The sequence below is a fragment of the Paroedura picta genome, chromosome 2 (genome assembly GCF_049243985.1).
Source record: "Paroedura picta isolate Pp20150507F chromosome 2, Ppicta_v3.0, whole genome shotgun sequence".
NCBI lineage: Eukaryota > Metazoa > Chordata > Lepidosauria > Squamata > Gekkonidae > Paroedura > Paroedura picta.
The window spans coordinates 130,380,024-130,394,838 of record NC_135370.1 but is presented as its reverse complement, the minus strand read 5'-3'; the positions used below and the strand labels follow the sequence as shown (position 1 = coordinate 130,394,838).

Below are 14,815 nucleotides of genomic sequence, written 5' to 3'. Positions count from 1 at the left end.
TTAATTCAAAGATAAACAATGCAAGAGCAATGTGAATTACCTAAAACTGAGAGCCAGCTGGGTATAGTGGTTAAAGCATCAAAGTACGATCTAGGACAATTGGGCTCAAATCCCCATTTTGCCATGGAATTTGGGCCAGCCAACCTAGCCTATCTCACAAAGTTGCTATGAAGGTAAAATTGAGGAAAGAAAAACAATGTAAGATACTTTCCCCACCAAGGAGAAAGGTTGTACATAAACAAAGTAAAATAACATAAACACTGAAATGTTCTCGTCTGTTTCAAGCCAATGGTCCTCTATCAAAAAATAATAATAAATAATAAATCAAAATGTTGCTTTGTAGATAGCAAACCATCTTTTGCTAATATATAACTTTCCCTTTGCAACTTATAAGGAGTTTATTCTCAAAAGAATTAACTTCAGTGACCTTATTTTTAGTAAAGTATATTTAAACACTGTATGTTGATCAAACTGAGCACAACAATCAGTGAAAGTAAGTTTTCAAAAGTAAGTTTCAGTCAGTTCAGGAATACAGACAAAGAACTATAACTGAGCCACTAGAACGCCGCCATATTTAGAATTATAGAATCATAGAGTTGTAAGGGGCCATACAGGCCATCTAGTCCAACCCCCTGCTCAACGCAGGATCAACCCAAAGCATCCTAAAGCATCCAAGAAAAGTGTATATCCAACCTTTGCTTGAAGACTGCCAGAATAAACTATATTTAATCAGATGTTCCTTATGTGTTGCAGGCCTAGAAAATATTACACTGTGTTTTTATAGCAAATTTAGTCCAAACCATACTTACCGAGTTGTCTCCCTAAAAGCATGGGGAAAGCAGATATAAATTCTATCATAGCTGTCACCCAAACATCGTTTTATTACATTTTATCTTAACTGACTCAAGTCATATACTGCTGTACTTTTTCAAGATGGTCAACTATTCACCCACACCTCCTCTATGTGGATAGTTCCAGAGAAGCTGTCTAGCATTCCAATAATTTTTTTAAAAGAACTTCATAGTCCCGTGTGGTCAGCTTCCCTTGTTTATTCATAGTCTCCAGAAGAGAACTAAAGACACCACATGAATTATGAAGAAACTGAAATAGTTTCTCTTTGACTTGGGACAAGTCTACATAGAAGCTTCCTATACCCCCCCCCAACACAGTCAGAGAAAGGTTAAAATATACACCCTGTCTTTAAAACTTAATGTGAGCCATAGCTCAGAACCACAAACATTTAAATTTGGAATGAGTTTTCCTTTGAAAATATACAAATAGTGACAACAATTACTAACCATAGCCAACTGAAAATATACACAAAAGGATGGAGTATTGGGTTGGGGGGGGGGGGTCCTTGCTGGTAAGGAATATAACTCTGAAGTCCTAGCACCTCACTTTATTATTTATTTATTTGTTTGTTTATTTATCTATTTATCTATTTTTTGATTTTATTTCCCACTGCTCTCGGGCAGGCCAGCTTTCAGTGGATTACAGATAAAACCATAGGGTTTCCAATAAAACAAAAAGAACATAGAAAATACCAAAATACAAGCAAAAACAGCGTCAGAGTACCCCTCAGAATTCCCTCCCCCCAATTTAATTCCTATTCAGGTCGGCAAATCCCATGCCTAACCATGCCATAGGAGGGTGGTAAGATACAAAATACCATAATGCCCCAAGAGTGGGTGATGAGGTGTAATATTGCCTCAGCTGACAGAAGTGTTAAGAAAACATTTATAAACTATATTAAATGTATACATACAAAGAAGGTATGATATGTTGTAAGATACTGCATATCACACCTTTCTTTATGCAAACCAGACAGTGTTATGTATCACCTGTAATTCTTCATGTTTTCCACCATGCACAAGCAATACAGATGTATATAGTTTGTGGACCTGACTGACATTTCACTGTTACTTTCTTTCAGAAATGCCCTTAGTCAATAGGGCAAGATTTGTGAAGCACTCTTCCACAAGATTTCTGAAGTTGTCAATGAGGAACTGTCTCCTAAAGTGTTGAAGACAACACATTGGTAAATAAAAGTGACAGAGTCCCCCAGGGCCTGTTTCCCCATGATGTTTAACATGAAATCACTGGTCAGGAAGGAAAGGTACCATCAATATGCAGATGATACCCAACTCTACTGTCCTTAACTGCTGAGTCGGTTGGGTCTGTGGAAGTCCTGAAGAGGTATCTGGAGTTGATAATGAGATGGATGAGGGCAAGTACAGTGAAGTTCAATCCAGAAAAGATTGAGATGCTGCTAGTCATTAGTGACAATAATGCCTAAGGAATTAATCTGTCCTGGAGAGAGCTGCACTCCCCCTGAAGGGAAAGGTTCATAGCATGACGATACTGCTGGCTCCTCGGTGGCAAGCAGTGCCCTTTGCCAGAAACACCAGGTATGGCCATTCCTGGAAATTGTGACATGTGCTCTGATCATATCCAGAATAGATTACTGATTGTGCTTTAAATGGGTTTGTTCCTAGAAGCTTCAGTTTTTCCAAAATGCAACAGCCAGGCTATTATCAGGGGTAAGATACAGGGATTGTATCATGCCACTACTGAAAGATCTGCGTTGGCAGTCCAACTGTTTCCAGGCACAGTTCAAAGTTCTGGTGTGGTATAGTGGTTAAGAGCAGCAGCTTCTAATCTGGCAAGCCAGGTTTTATTCCCTGCTCTTCCACATGTGGCCAGCTGGGTGACCTTGGCCTACTCACAGCACTGATAGTTCTTACAGAGTAGCCCTGTCAGAGCTCTCTCAGTCCCACCTACCTCACAGGGTGTCTATTGTGGGGAGAGGAAGGGAAGGCGATTGTAAGCCACTTTGTGATTCCATTGGTTAGTGAAAAGTAGGGAATAAAAACCAACTCTTTCTTCTAAAGCCCTAAATGACTTGAGGCCAGAATACTTAAAGAATGATCGCCTCCTATACTGTGCAGCCCGCCAGTTAAGACCCGATTCATAAGCACTGGTCCAAAGGTGAGGTTGGTGGCAACCAGAGACTTTTTCAATAGTGGTACCTCTTTTATTGCGTGCCCTTTTCTGTGAGGCTCACCTAGTTCCCACATTGTTATTTTGTAAGCACTAAGGTTAGGTTCCTGAAAAGGCAGCTAAAAATATTCTTTAAAAGTAAATGCCTCAAAGGAGTCCATTCTCTCTCAGTTGAAGTGCTTTTCTCTCTAATTCTTTGCTCACAAGGCTTCATTGTGACATTTTATCATGAAGCTTCAATACCATGGCCACAAAACAACTGTTATAGATTGCACTACATATTAACATGCTGATCAAGTGAAAAAGTAGTCCTTCACCTTTGGGATCAATTTTACACTCAGCAAACACAATTTGAAACCACTGATTTAAGATGGTGATTTGACAAATAATGTTAATGTAATTGATATAACCAAGTCCTTACAGGTCAAGGCATAAATAAATTATTCTTCTCTATGAACTTCTTATCATTTTTATTTTCCAGTATTATGAGTCAACATGACTAGGAAAATCTTAATATTTAAACCTTAAAAAAATCAAACCTTTGTTTTTATGGCAGCTGGTTTTGCTATTGGTTTAGGGTCCCACTCAACCAAACAAAGAAAGTTAAAACATTATTTGCATAGGATATGTGGGGGGAGGACTATGCCTAGTACAGTGCAGCAGTATACAAGTAACGGAACTTTTTCACAACTGTCTGACAAGTAAAATCAAGGGAATGAAGGTTTCATTGTTCCTTATATATCTCCCAAAATCAATAAGGCTATGGCTTTAAATAGCCATTTTATTGATCAGCTTCTGCATCTGAACAAGACTTCTCAAAGTCATTTTTTGTCTGCACACCACTATAAAAATAAAAAGTTATTGTCTAAAAATTATTATTTTTCTATTGATCTGCATTTCTATTACTTATTTTGCTCTACAGTTCACACAAGGTTAGCAAAAATTATCACCCTTATTCACGTTTTACAGACAAATGGTAGCACAGCATTCAACAGCTGCCTCTCCAGCTTACTTTCCCCACTCCCACTGTTGGTAGTTGGTCATTTTAAAGATGTTTAGCCTGGAAGCCTCTTATTTATCATAGAGTAAATTGATCTGTATTCATATGTTCTGGCAACTGCTGACAGCAGCAGTAATATTTAGACATAGTCTCCATCTGCCTTCCTGCTACAGCATATTTATATGAATAAAGGAAAGCACCAATATTATCAGATTCAAATACTAATCAAGTAACCTAGTTCCCCCTCCCCCATTAGCTGTCATTAATAAATAAAACCAGCCATGAACCAGTCATCGGTGACCTTAGATCAAATAAGGAACAGCTCTTCCTCCACCACAATGCACCTTCCCCGCCTCCTACCTGCAGAGCATATAACATTTTAACAGCAGCATCGCTTCCCAAAGTGCTGTACACCACCGCCTACAATCTCCATCAGTACAGACAGCAAACTTCTTTCACCATCCGCCTCCCCATACCAACACACACAAACAGAACTCCAGCCATCCCAATAACAGGCAGGCCGACTATCCGACCAGGAGGACGCCAGATTTTATTTCATCTTTAAGGCAGGGCTCGGCCAGGCGGGATCCTCTCCGGTGCGGTGCTCGATGCTCTTTTATGCAGCATCCCCGCCCCCTTCCGTCCCTGCATGCGAAGGCGGAAAGATGACCCGTGAGGAGGGGGGGGGGGAGAAAGAGAGGGAGATCATGGGTGGCTAATGCCCTGAAGGTTACGCTCCTGGTCTCCTCTGCAACCCTCTCGGGCATCGCTGCACTCTCCCTCTCCTCTCAGCACGCCAGAAGGTGCATCCTGCCCCAGAAGGGCCCGCAGCCCTCCAGTCTTCTCCCTCTGGAGCATCCCCAGCATGAAAGCGGGCCATCAGCCCTGGTTCTTTCTTAGGCCTCCCGCTGCCCAGCCTGCCCGCCTTGCTCTACCACAAGCCCCCCACGCCTCGCCCAATGCCCCCACTCCCCCACCCCACCCCACCCCACCCCACCCCGGTCCCTCTTGGTCTGCGGGGAGCGCCTACCTGGACCGCAGCCGGCGGCGCCCCTTCCCTCCTTCCCCTCCGAGCGGGGCCGATACGGCAGCGGACTCTTTCTCTAGAGGGGTCTGGGGACGAATGGAGGAGAAAAGAGCAGCCAGAGGAGGAGGCGGCGGCGGTGGAGGAGGAGCGGCGGTCTTATCGCTCTCCCCGCGTCGCCCTCCCGCTCAGCCGGCGCAGCCCCGCAGCAGGTTCTTGCCCATGGTCTGGGAGCGGGTGGCGAAGAGAGCGCCGCCGCCGCCGCCGCCGCCGCCGTCTCTATGGTGACTGCCGGCCCGGGCCGAGAAGGAGCCTGAAGGCGCACGAGCTGGCGGGCGGGGTAGTTAACGGGGAGGGAGTCGATCAGCAAACGGCTCGGCGGCGCTCGCGGAACGGCCGTTGTCTCCGCCGCTGCAGGGTTAACCCTTTCGTCGCCAGCCCTCCTTGCCCCAGCGGCGGACGATGGTGCTGATGGTGCTGCAGTCCCCGCAGACGCGACTGGTGCTTCGTTTGCTCTACCTCACAACAAGCCCCCTCCTTTTTCCTTGCCCTCCATCTAAGCCCTCCTGCGATTCCCCCAGGAGCGACGGCCCACTCTTCTGACACCTTGGACTGTGATTGGGTTTGTTGCAAGGGACACGTGAATAGATTGGACAGTGGTCTTTTCAATCACACACCCCACCCACAGCAGGCAGCCGTTCCTTAGAAACGCCGCTGTCCTCACGTTTGCTTATGAGGAGAGCTCAGAGAGGTGGTTCCTACGCGCGAGTATGAAAAGCATTCTGGGAATTGTAGTTTTCCTCACCATTGTGCCAACGTTTTCTTCAAGACCATTCGATTTCCCAAATTACAGAGACAGGGGCATTTTTTGTGAGATAGCAGATTAACGCAGGTGTCTTCCAGTTTGGAATTAGTTGCTTTTAAAAAACATCCTTATTTAAATGTTTCCACCTTTAAGAAGCAGTGGCACCTTTAAGAACAACAAAGTTTTATTCAAGGTAGGAGCTTTGAAGAAGTGTGCATGTACACAAAAGCTCCTACCTTGAATAAAACTTTTCGGTCTTAAAGGTGCCACTGGACTCTACATTTGTTCTGCTGTTTCAGATCAACAGGGCTACCCATTTGAGTTTAAGAAGCATTTTGTTTTCTCATAATGAATGGAACTGTATCTAATATTTCCCCTCTCTAATGTACACTGGATTAAGGCCGCAAAAGTCATTGAATTGGGGGAACTGGTGCCTAAAGAAAAACACATTTGGAAGGTGCTCGGCTGGCTTCCTGTTACATTCCGAATTAAGCTTAAGGTTTGGGTAATCACCTTCAAAGCCATACCCGGTCTGGGCCCAGTGTACCTGAGAGACTGCCTCCCTGCCTATACCCCCAAAAGAGCCTTATGCTCCACCCCCTCCAACTGGCTACGGATCCCTGGCTCCAGGGAAACACATCGGACCTCAATAAGGGCCAGAGCCTTCTCTGTCTTGGCCCCCAACCGGTGGAACAAGCTCCATGAAGAGATCAGGGCCCTGCCTGAACTCTCACAATTTTGCAGGGCCTGTAAAAGGGAGCTCCTCCACCAGGCATTTGCCTGAAGCTGACCGACCCCAAAACAACTGCAGGTCCCCCCACAAACATGACCAAACAATCCGACCTACCCAAGGTCTTGTCAATGTTACCGTTCCTATTAAAACATTGTTCTGGTTTATATGTTACGTTATTATTGTTATATTTGCTATATTTGTTACAATGTTCCATGTAATCACCCTGTAATGTTTTATGCAAACCGCCCAAAGCTGTATGGAAGGGCAATGTAAAAATCTAAATGAATAAACTGCTGTAGGATATGCTCTGGGACTGCAAAAACTAGAAGGGGGATCAAGTTGGGTTGTTAACAAAAGTAATACTGGGTTTACAGCAGCAATAGCTCAGAATATGAATTACTTAGAAAGAGATAAATTCCATTGATATAGGTTAATCTCAGCAATGAACAAAGCAATGTATATTCCAGAAATTTTGTATTATTTACTATCTCTAGCCATAATAAATCCAAAACAGTGTATAAAGGTAAAGGTATCCCCTGTGCAAGCACCGAGTCATGTCTGACCCTTGGGGTGACGCCCTCTAGCATTTTCATGGCAGACTCAATACGGGGTGGTTTGCCAGTGCCTTCCCCAGTCATTACCGTTTACCCCCCAGCAAGCAAGCTGGGTACTCATTTCACCGACCTCGGAAGGATGGAAGGCTGAGTCGACCTTGAGCCGGCTGCTGGGATTGAACTCCCAGCCTCATGGGCAAAGCTTTCAGATGGCTGCCTTACCACTCTGCGCCACAAGAGGCTCAAAAACAGTGTATAATATAGATTAAAAGGCTATGCCAGGGATGGAAGGACCTGCTTGGAATAGAGGCTGAAGAGAGGAATTCTGTGAATGCTGTTAGGATCCAAAAGTGTATTTTAAAACAGTGTATAATATAGATTTAGAGCCTCTTGTGGCGCAGAGTGGTAAGGCAGCCGTCTGACAGCTTTGCCCATGAGGCTGGGAGTTCAATCCCAGCAGCCGGCTCAAGGTTGACTCAGCCTTCCATCCTCCCGAGGTCGGTGAAATGAGTACCCAGCTTGCTGGGGGGTAAACGGTAATGACTGGGGAAGGCACTGGCAAACCACCCCGTATTGAGTCTGCCATGAAAACGCTGGAGGGCGTCACCCCAAGGGTCAGACATGACTCGGTGCTTGCACAGGGGATACCTTTACCTTTATAATATAGATTAAAATACACTTTTGGATCCTACCAGCATTCACAGAATTCCTCTCTTCAGCCTCTATTCCAAGCAGGTCCTTCCATCCCTGGCATAGCCTTTTCAGTGATCGAGAGGTTCTTTTAGTTTCCATCAGTGGAAAAGATGGTAGGCTCCAACTCACAGTTTTGTAGAAATGTAACAAAGTTATATATTGGATACTCACAATTATTTATCTTTTTGTGTAAACTTTTATTTCCTACCCCATCTCCCTTGAATCAAGTGGGTAACCGTGTTGGTCTGAAGTAGCACAACAAAATCAGAGTCCAGTAGCACCTTTAAGACCAACAAAGTTTTATTTAAGGTACAAGCTTTGGTGTACACAGCACAGTTCCTCAGATACAGTGTCAATAAGGGACCTGAAAGTAGCTGTTTTACTACAAAGGAACTTCAAGAACAGGCTAGAAAGGGAGATTTCAGAAATGCAACACTTAAAACAATGACATACCCTGGACTCAACAAGGACATGGATTTTTTTAACTCACTATGTATGCTAACCTTGTTTAACTCGTGTATTCACATTGCTAAAAAATTATTGTATTTGGGACAATGTGACTGTAAGGTGATGTTAGTAATATAATTTTGAATTTAACTCTCTGGTCTCAAGACAAGATAGTTGCCAGCACAGCTTTTCACTTGCAGAAATGTTTCACTCTTGGGTGAAGACGGATGGGGCCAGCAACAAATGGTAAAGTGGAAGCTGTTAATCACTAACAGACAATGTTATGTCTCCTATGTTTTTGTGAACTACAACTGAATTTGAGGGGACTGATTGGCTGTTTTAGCAAAGAATTATCATATGACTGTATTTGGATGTTGTGACACAGTTTACTAATTTAACAGAATTAACTTTTGCTTGATATTCCCACTGTCATGATGGTAGTTCATAGAATGAGGAAGAGTGCTTGCACTCGAAAGCTCGCGCCTTGAATAAATCTTTTTTGGTCTTAAAGGTGCTACTGGACTCTAATTCCCTTGAATCAAGGCAACTAACAATGCAGTAAAAAGTTGCAAATGCATAAAAGCAATATAATATCAGCAAAATAAAAACAATACAGCCATTCTACCAAACCATTTTAATACCTCCCTGAATTCAGCAAGTAAAGATATCCACTGTCTCCAATTTAATAGCTATTCCAAAGGACTGGTCCTACTACAGAAAAAAAACAAACAAACATGACTTACCTCTTGCCAAATGAACAGATCTGAGAGAAGGCACTACCAGAAGAAGGCTATCTGAAGACTGCAGCTGGTACATGGGGGAAGGGTGACTTTGACATAAGGTGGCCAGGCGGCCCACTTTGGCAGGCAACTTCTCATCCTTGGCCTTCCCATCTTGCTGCTTCTAGATAGGGCAATGAGGAAAAGGAAGATCAAACTGTATCCCACATCACCACTTCTGGCTGTTTAACTAGAAGTGAAAGTCACTGTGTTGCAGGATGCTTTAGCATTCCCCCAAAACACTTATGGTTTTTACCACAAAGTTCCAGAGAAATCATAGAATATCTCACAATGTGGTAATTTCACTTCTGTTTACACAGCCAGACGTTTTGTTCCAACATTACTAAATGTTGTTTTGGTAAGTCTCCGATATAGCGATATTACTGGTCTTTAAAGCTCAAGCCTTTGCACAGTTTCTCCAATATGGATCATGGTGGCAGCTGTGTTTTTGACAGCTGCATCTGCTTCTAGGCATAAACAGTTACAGTATGTATGGTTTACATACATACAGTATGGTTTAGGGTGTCTGTCTTAAGGGATTCTGTTTTAAAATCCTGCAGTTGTGTGATGTGTTCATAACCAAAGTTTAGCTCTGTGTATGATAATGCTAATATCCAGTTGGGAATACCTTCTTAAGTAATGTTTGAAAGACAGAAAAACCCATATAGATTAGCTGAAGACTAATAACCATCTCAAGTGGTCAAACCAATAAAATGTGTCAATTACATTTAACCTTGAAGCCTCTTCCATCAAATGATGTGAGTTGTCAGAGATATTGCTTGTAAGGATAGGAACAGTAAGACCATTGTGAGAAATAGAATATAGTGAGGGAAAAGAACAATATAGCTTTAGGTTTGGTTTCTTCTGTAAATAAATAATTTATTTAACCCAAATGTATTTAACCCAACCTTGTATGTGTCTGTGTGTCTGTATGTGTGCGTGTGTGTGTGACTAAGTGAGAGAAACAGACAGAGACAGAGACAGTGACAGTGCATGCCTTATTGACAGAGCAAGCCACAAGAGGGGGGAAAAGATATTCAAGGACTCAAGAGAAGGTTCCTGACAGAGATAAGAATAGAATTTTTAGGTAACAGAAATCTCAACCGAATAAGTATTGGGCTGTCATATATTTGGTTCAGCAAAAACCAAGAGCCACGTTATACCATATTTATTTGAATGGGATACCTGTCTAGACATATTCAGAAAGAACTGAGGATGAGGGAGATTGGTCATAGTATCAAATAAATGGAATACAGCTTGAATCACTTGTTATTTTCTGTCCCTAGCGGGAAGGATGGTCCTATGTGTGCTGGAGATTCTGTCCTGAAAATAACTTCTGAACAGGTTAGACTCTATCCAGATGCGCTAATTCCTGAGCTACAGTGTCCATCAAGACCCGTTTTTACAGTTCAATAGATGCTATCATCGTCTGCATTAGACCCAGCTCTCACTCACAATAATTCACAGGGCCTGTGTGGATTTTTGTTTGCTTGTTTGTTTGGTGTGGAGATTTTTGTTCTCATCACATCTGACACATGGTGACCCTTGTAGGGTCTACAAGGCAAGAAACATTCAGAAATGCTTTGCCATTGCCTGCCTCCACATCACAACCATAATATTCCTTGAAAGTCTCTCAACCAAATATTTGCCAGAACCAACCCTACTTAGCTCCCAGATCTGACAAGATTTGGCTAGCCTGGACTAGGTCAGGGCAGATGACTTGTACCACTCCCCATGTCAGAGGAAATCTGTTGAACTATGGGGATGGTGTTTGAAGGCCTACCAAAGGAGGGTTGCCAGGATTCCCTGGCCACCAGTAAGGGGTAGGATTGTCAACTCCAGATTGAGGAACTTGTAGAGATTTGGGGGGTGGAGCCTGGGATGACAGGGATCTCTGTGGGGTACATTTTCATAAAACCTACCCTCCAATGCATCCATTTTCTACAGAAAAACTGACCTGTGTAGTCTGGAGATGAGCTGTAATACCAGAAGATACCCATGTTCCACTTGGAGTCTGGTATCTCTACCAAAGTACGAGTCTAGTTTTTTTAAAGAGATAAGTAAAACTGTTTTTTTTAAATAGACTTTTATGGTATAATTCTATAGACTGGCTTATGGTTCGCTGTACCTTTTTTCTATTTTTTTCTTAGTTTATCTGATTGCTTCCATTGTCTTTTTAGTATTTTATGTATTGTGTTAGTAACTTTTGCTTCCTTTTCTGGAGAGGAATGGTACAATAATTAGTATATACAGCATCATTTGATAGAAGTATAATATTTTCAATAGCTGTATATGACAGCCCCCAGTCCAAGATTTTCTCTTAATTTTTCTGAACTACCCTAATAAAATGTTATCTTCTTTTCTGAAGAACTATGGCTGTCCCAGCCTTTGATTGTATGATATTTCAGCTGTCGGCTCAGCCCAGGAACTGGAGGGCAGGATCAGAAGCCCACTTCAACTTAAACAACAGGCATTTTGTAATTCAAAAATAACAAAATATTTTATTCAATATAGAGGGGAAAGGTCGGGTGACATCAAGGGTTGAAAATTCAGAGGAAAAACCAGTATAGGCACAGACTTTAGTTCTTAAGCTTTTCAGCTGAGTAATATCTTTATGCTGAGAGGCTTTTTGCCATGCCCAAAACTCTCCCTACATTTTTCTATATATTCCAAAGTACTTGAACAGGATAATTTCCTCTTCCCTTAAATTAACCCTCATTATTGCATGCCTTTTAGAGTAGGCATAAACATTCCATGTATCCTAGGGTGTGCTCAGTCAACCTCAGGGGGTAGTATGATCTTTTTACTTTCAGCAAACAGTACAAGGCCATATTTTTCTGTTTCTGGAAATTCTTCCAAGTATCTGAAATCATCTATCATGTTACTAGTTTCTGCTGCTATCATGATAGCTATGAGCTACCCACTTATTAGACACAACAATATAAATAATTATATTTATGCAGAAAGTTTGGAAGCAAGCCAGAGGACAAAAGAAAGCAAAGTAGGAATGGTGTGAGGTACAAAGGCATAAAAAGAAAAATTGAACGGAGGAAAGGAGAAAAAAGTAAAGTAAAAAGAGCAACAGCCAGGGCCTTTCCGCACAAGGACCAATGTTGCCAATTGGTCCCGCAAAGCAGAAACGCTATTTTTAAAAGTGCAATCTCGGTGTTACGCATACCCGCCTTTTTAGTGGAATTCAGTAGCGTTTCTTTCGTTTCCCTCAGGTTTCTGGTCTCGCAAAAATCGCTAGACAGGAAGCGATTTTTTCTGTGCTTTGTCCCGCCCCTGGCAGTCAATCAAACGTACAGCCAACAGGCGGTTGTTATCATGCCCCGGGAAAGCCCCTTTCCCTTTAAGAACAGTTAAAAAAAAACCACACACGTTGCAACAAATATACCTTGATTCTTCCTAATGGAGAGACCCATCTAGCTGGCGTGTGAGCTGGTGAGTCATCGTTACCACGCTCCCCTGAGTTAAACCCCCCCTCCCCGCACAGGCACGATTTTCGGCCGAAAATAAAGGGAACTTGCAAACGGGGCTGTGTTGTGCTTGGGGACTTAGGGGAGCTTTAAAGCACTTCTGTGGAGGGACTGTAGCCGGAGAAGCCTCGCTGGGTGAATGAAGGCTCGCTGGTTCGTTGCTTTCTGTTCGCTCCGAGAAAAAAAATGGCGATCGCTTAGCCGGAAGTTCGGAGGAGAGAGCCAGGGGGAGGGACTTTGTTGGAACCGCAACAATGGGAACGCACAGGTCTTTTTTGCTACTGTTGCAGATTGTTTGCAAGAGTGTAGTGCTTTTCGGAGGGTGAATCCACTTTTCCCGATTTCCCTTTAAGTGCTACAATGAATCGCTTTTTGCGGGACTGTTTCAGGAGTGTGGCAGATTGTGTGCGACGTTTTGCGGAACTGCAAAAAAGCGTTTACAATCTGCAAGCCTTCTGCTACATTAAAATCATGCGGAATGGCCCCCAGAATGATATTTAAAGTTAAGAGGCAGTATATATAGAGAGACCATTTCCGCATGAGGAATATGTTTCTGGAGAGCCTTAGAATGTTGGTGGCTTTTAGAGACCCCTAAATGACATCACCTGAAACCTGAGGCTGTCCAGTAGCCAGGTCAAGATTTGGCCATTTTTAACCCATGATTTCAGGAATCACTAAAACTGGGTTTACCACGTGAAATTATGCATCCCATCAGTGAGCAACCAAGGATAAGACCATATGGAGGGGGAAACTTGCAATAATCTCGGCAGCTTTGTCCCGCCCTCAGACCCGCCCTCCCCTCTCCATTTCCTGCTCCAAGTACATTTTTTTTAATGGCGTGGTCTTTGTTGCAGCACGACTGCAAACCTATATTGTGAAATAAAATCTTTCTTTAAAGTGTCCATGGTCTTTTTGGGGGGCAGGCAGGCACAACCCCAAACACACACAGCCCAATTTCTGTTTTCTGGAGGTTGGGAATGCATTGGGAAAAGGATGGGGTGGTTAAGCATCCTTCTCCTGATCGTACAGTGGTCTGAGCACTCTGTGTTTATGCCAGTCATTTACACAAAATGTCTTTTTGGGCTTCAGTTACCTATCCAGCCTTCTCACAACTGGAGCAGGCAGAAACAGCCCCATTTCTTTTTTCTGGAGGTGGGGAATGAGCTGGGAAAGAGGGTGTGTGTGTGTGTGTGATTGGGCTGCCTTCTCCCAATCATACAGTGGTCTGAGCACTCTGTTTTAAACCCAACCATTACCACAAAATGTCTTTTTGGGCTCCAGGGAACATGTTCAGCATCTCAAAAAATCCACCCAGAAAGCAATAAACTGCAAAAGAACACGAATTCCCGAAAGGGTGGGGAGTGCTGTATCTTTCTGGCATCTCTCCATAGCAACGCAACAATGTTGATTTTTTATTAAAAATGGATCTGTATTGAGGCAATTGCTGCATAGCAACATGGAAGTGCCTTTTACAAAATTAATTTCGGGGCTGGGGTTGGGGGGAAGAAAGTTTCAGTCCAGGAGAGAACTGCTGTGCTGTGATTGGTGGCTTGCTGTGATAGACAAACCAAGGAGTGGAGGGAGACGTTTGTTTTGTTTTCCCTTGCAGCCTTGTCAGGAGGCAAAAAGCCGTGGCAGAGCAGAGGGAAAACACGGGAGGGCGCTCCCCATGAGGAGGGCTGCAAACACGGGATTTATCATCCCATGTTTGCAAGCAGGTAGCCACTCACGTTTTATCCTTCCATGGTGGAAATGGCCAGAGAGGAGCTAGAAAGTCAAGAGAAAGAGGGCAGACTGTCAAGTATGAAGGAAAGGAACAGAAATAACACAATTGGGACTACATGCCAGTGCTGCCATCTATTGTTTTCTGTCTTTCATTTCAGATACATGTTAAAATAAACAAAACTGGAACACAATTCTTCTTAGTCTGGAATATTAACCTCAGAAAGTTGGTTACACAGCATTAAATACAAGATGTTATATCCCCACTTCTTCCTTAATACCCCCACCTCTCAGTTTTTCCCTATCTTGCCACCAGGAATTTAGTGTGGAGTCTCAAAAATTATTTCCAGCTGTCCTTTGCCTGGCTAGCTCCTGTGGATATGTCCCTTTTTTCTAATTCACTTTGAAACACCTTCAGCCTGTAATGATGGACTGCTTACCACCCACACTTCATCCAGGAAGCTACTTACTTTTGGAGGCAGATGTGCTGCTCCAGGCAATTTAGCTATATATATTTTTAAACAGTGGCTATACTTTGTAGTAAATGTTAAAACATTTTTGTTTATAACCCTCTGAATC

General features: G+C 43.1%; 1 protein-coding gene across 2 annotated transcripts in view; it reads right to left on the bottom strand.

Annotated features, from left to right (window-relative positions):
* Positions 1-5,649, bottom strand: part of TTBK2 (tau tubulin kinase 2) — a 95,567-nt gene extending 89,918 nt beyond the window's left edge. Inside the window, exon 1 of one of the 2 annotated variants that reach the window (XM_077322732.1) lies at positions 5,031-5,649. The gene's annotated coding sequence lies outside the window, so the exon portion shown is untranslated. The remainder of the gene's footprint in view (positions 1-5,030) is intronic. The other variant, XM_077322733.1, reaches the window with a different exon arrangement.
* Positions 5,650-14,815: the final 9,166 nt, after the last annotated feature.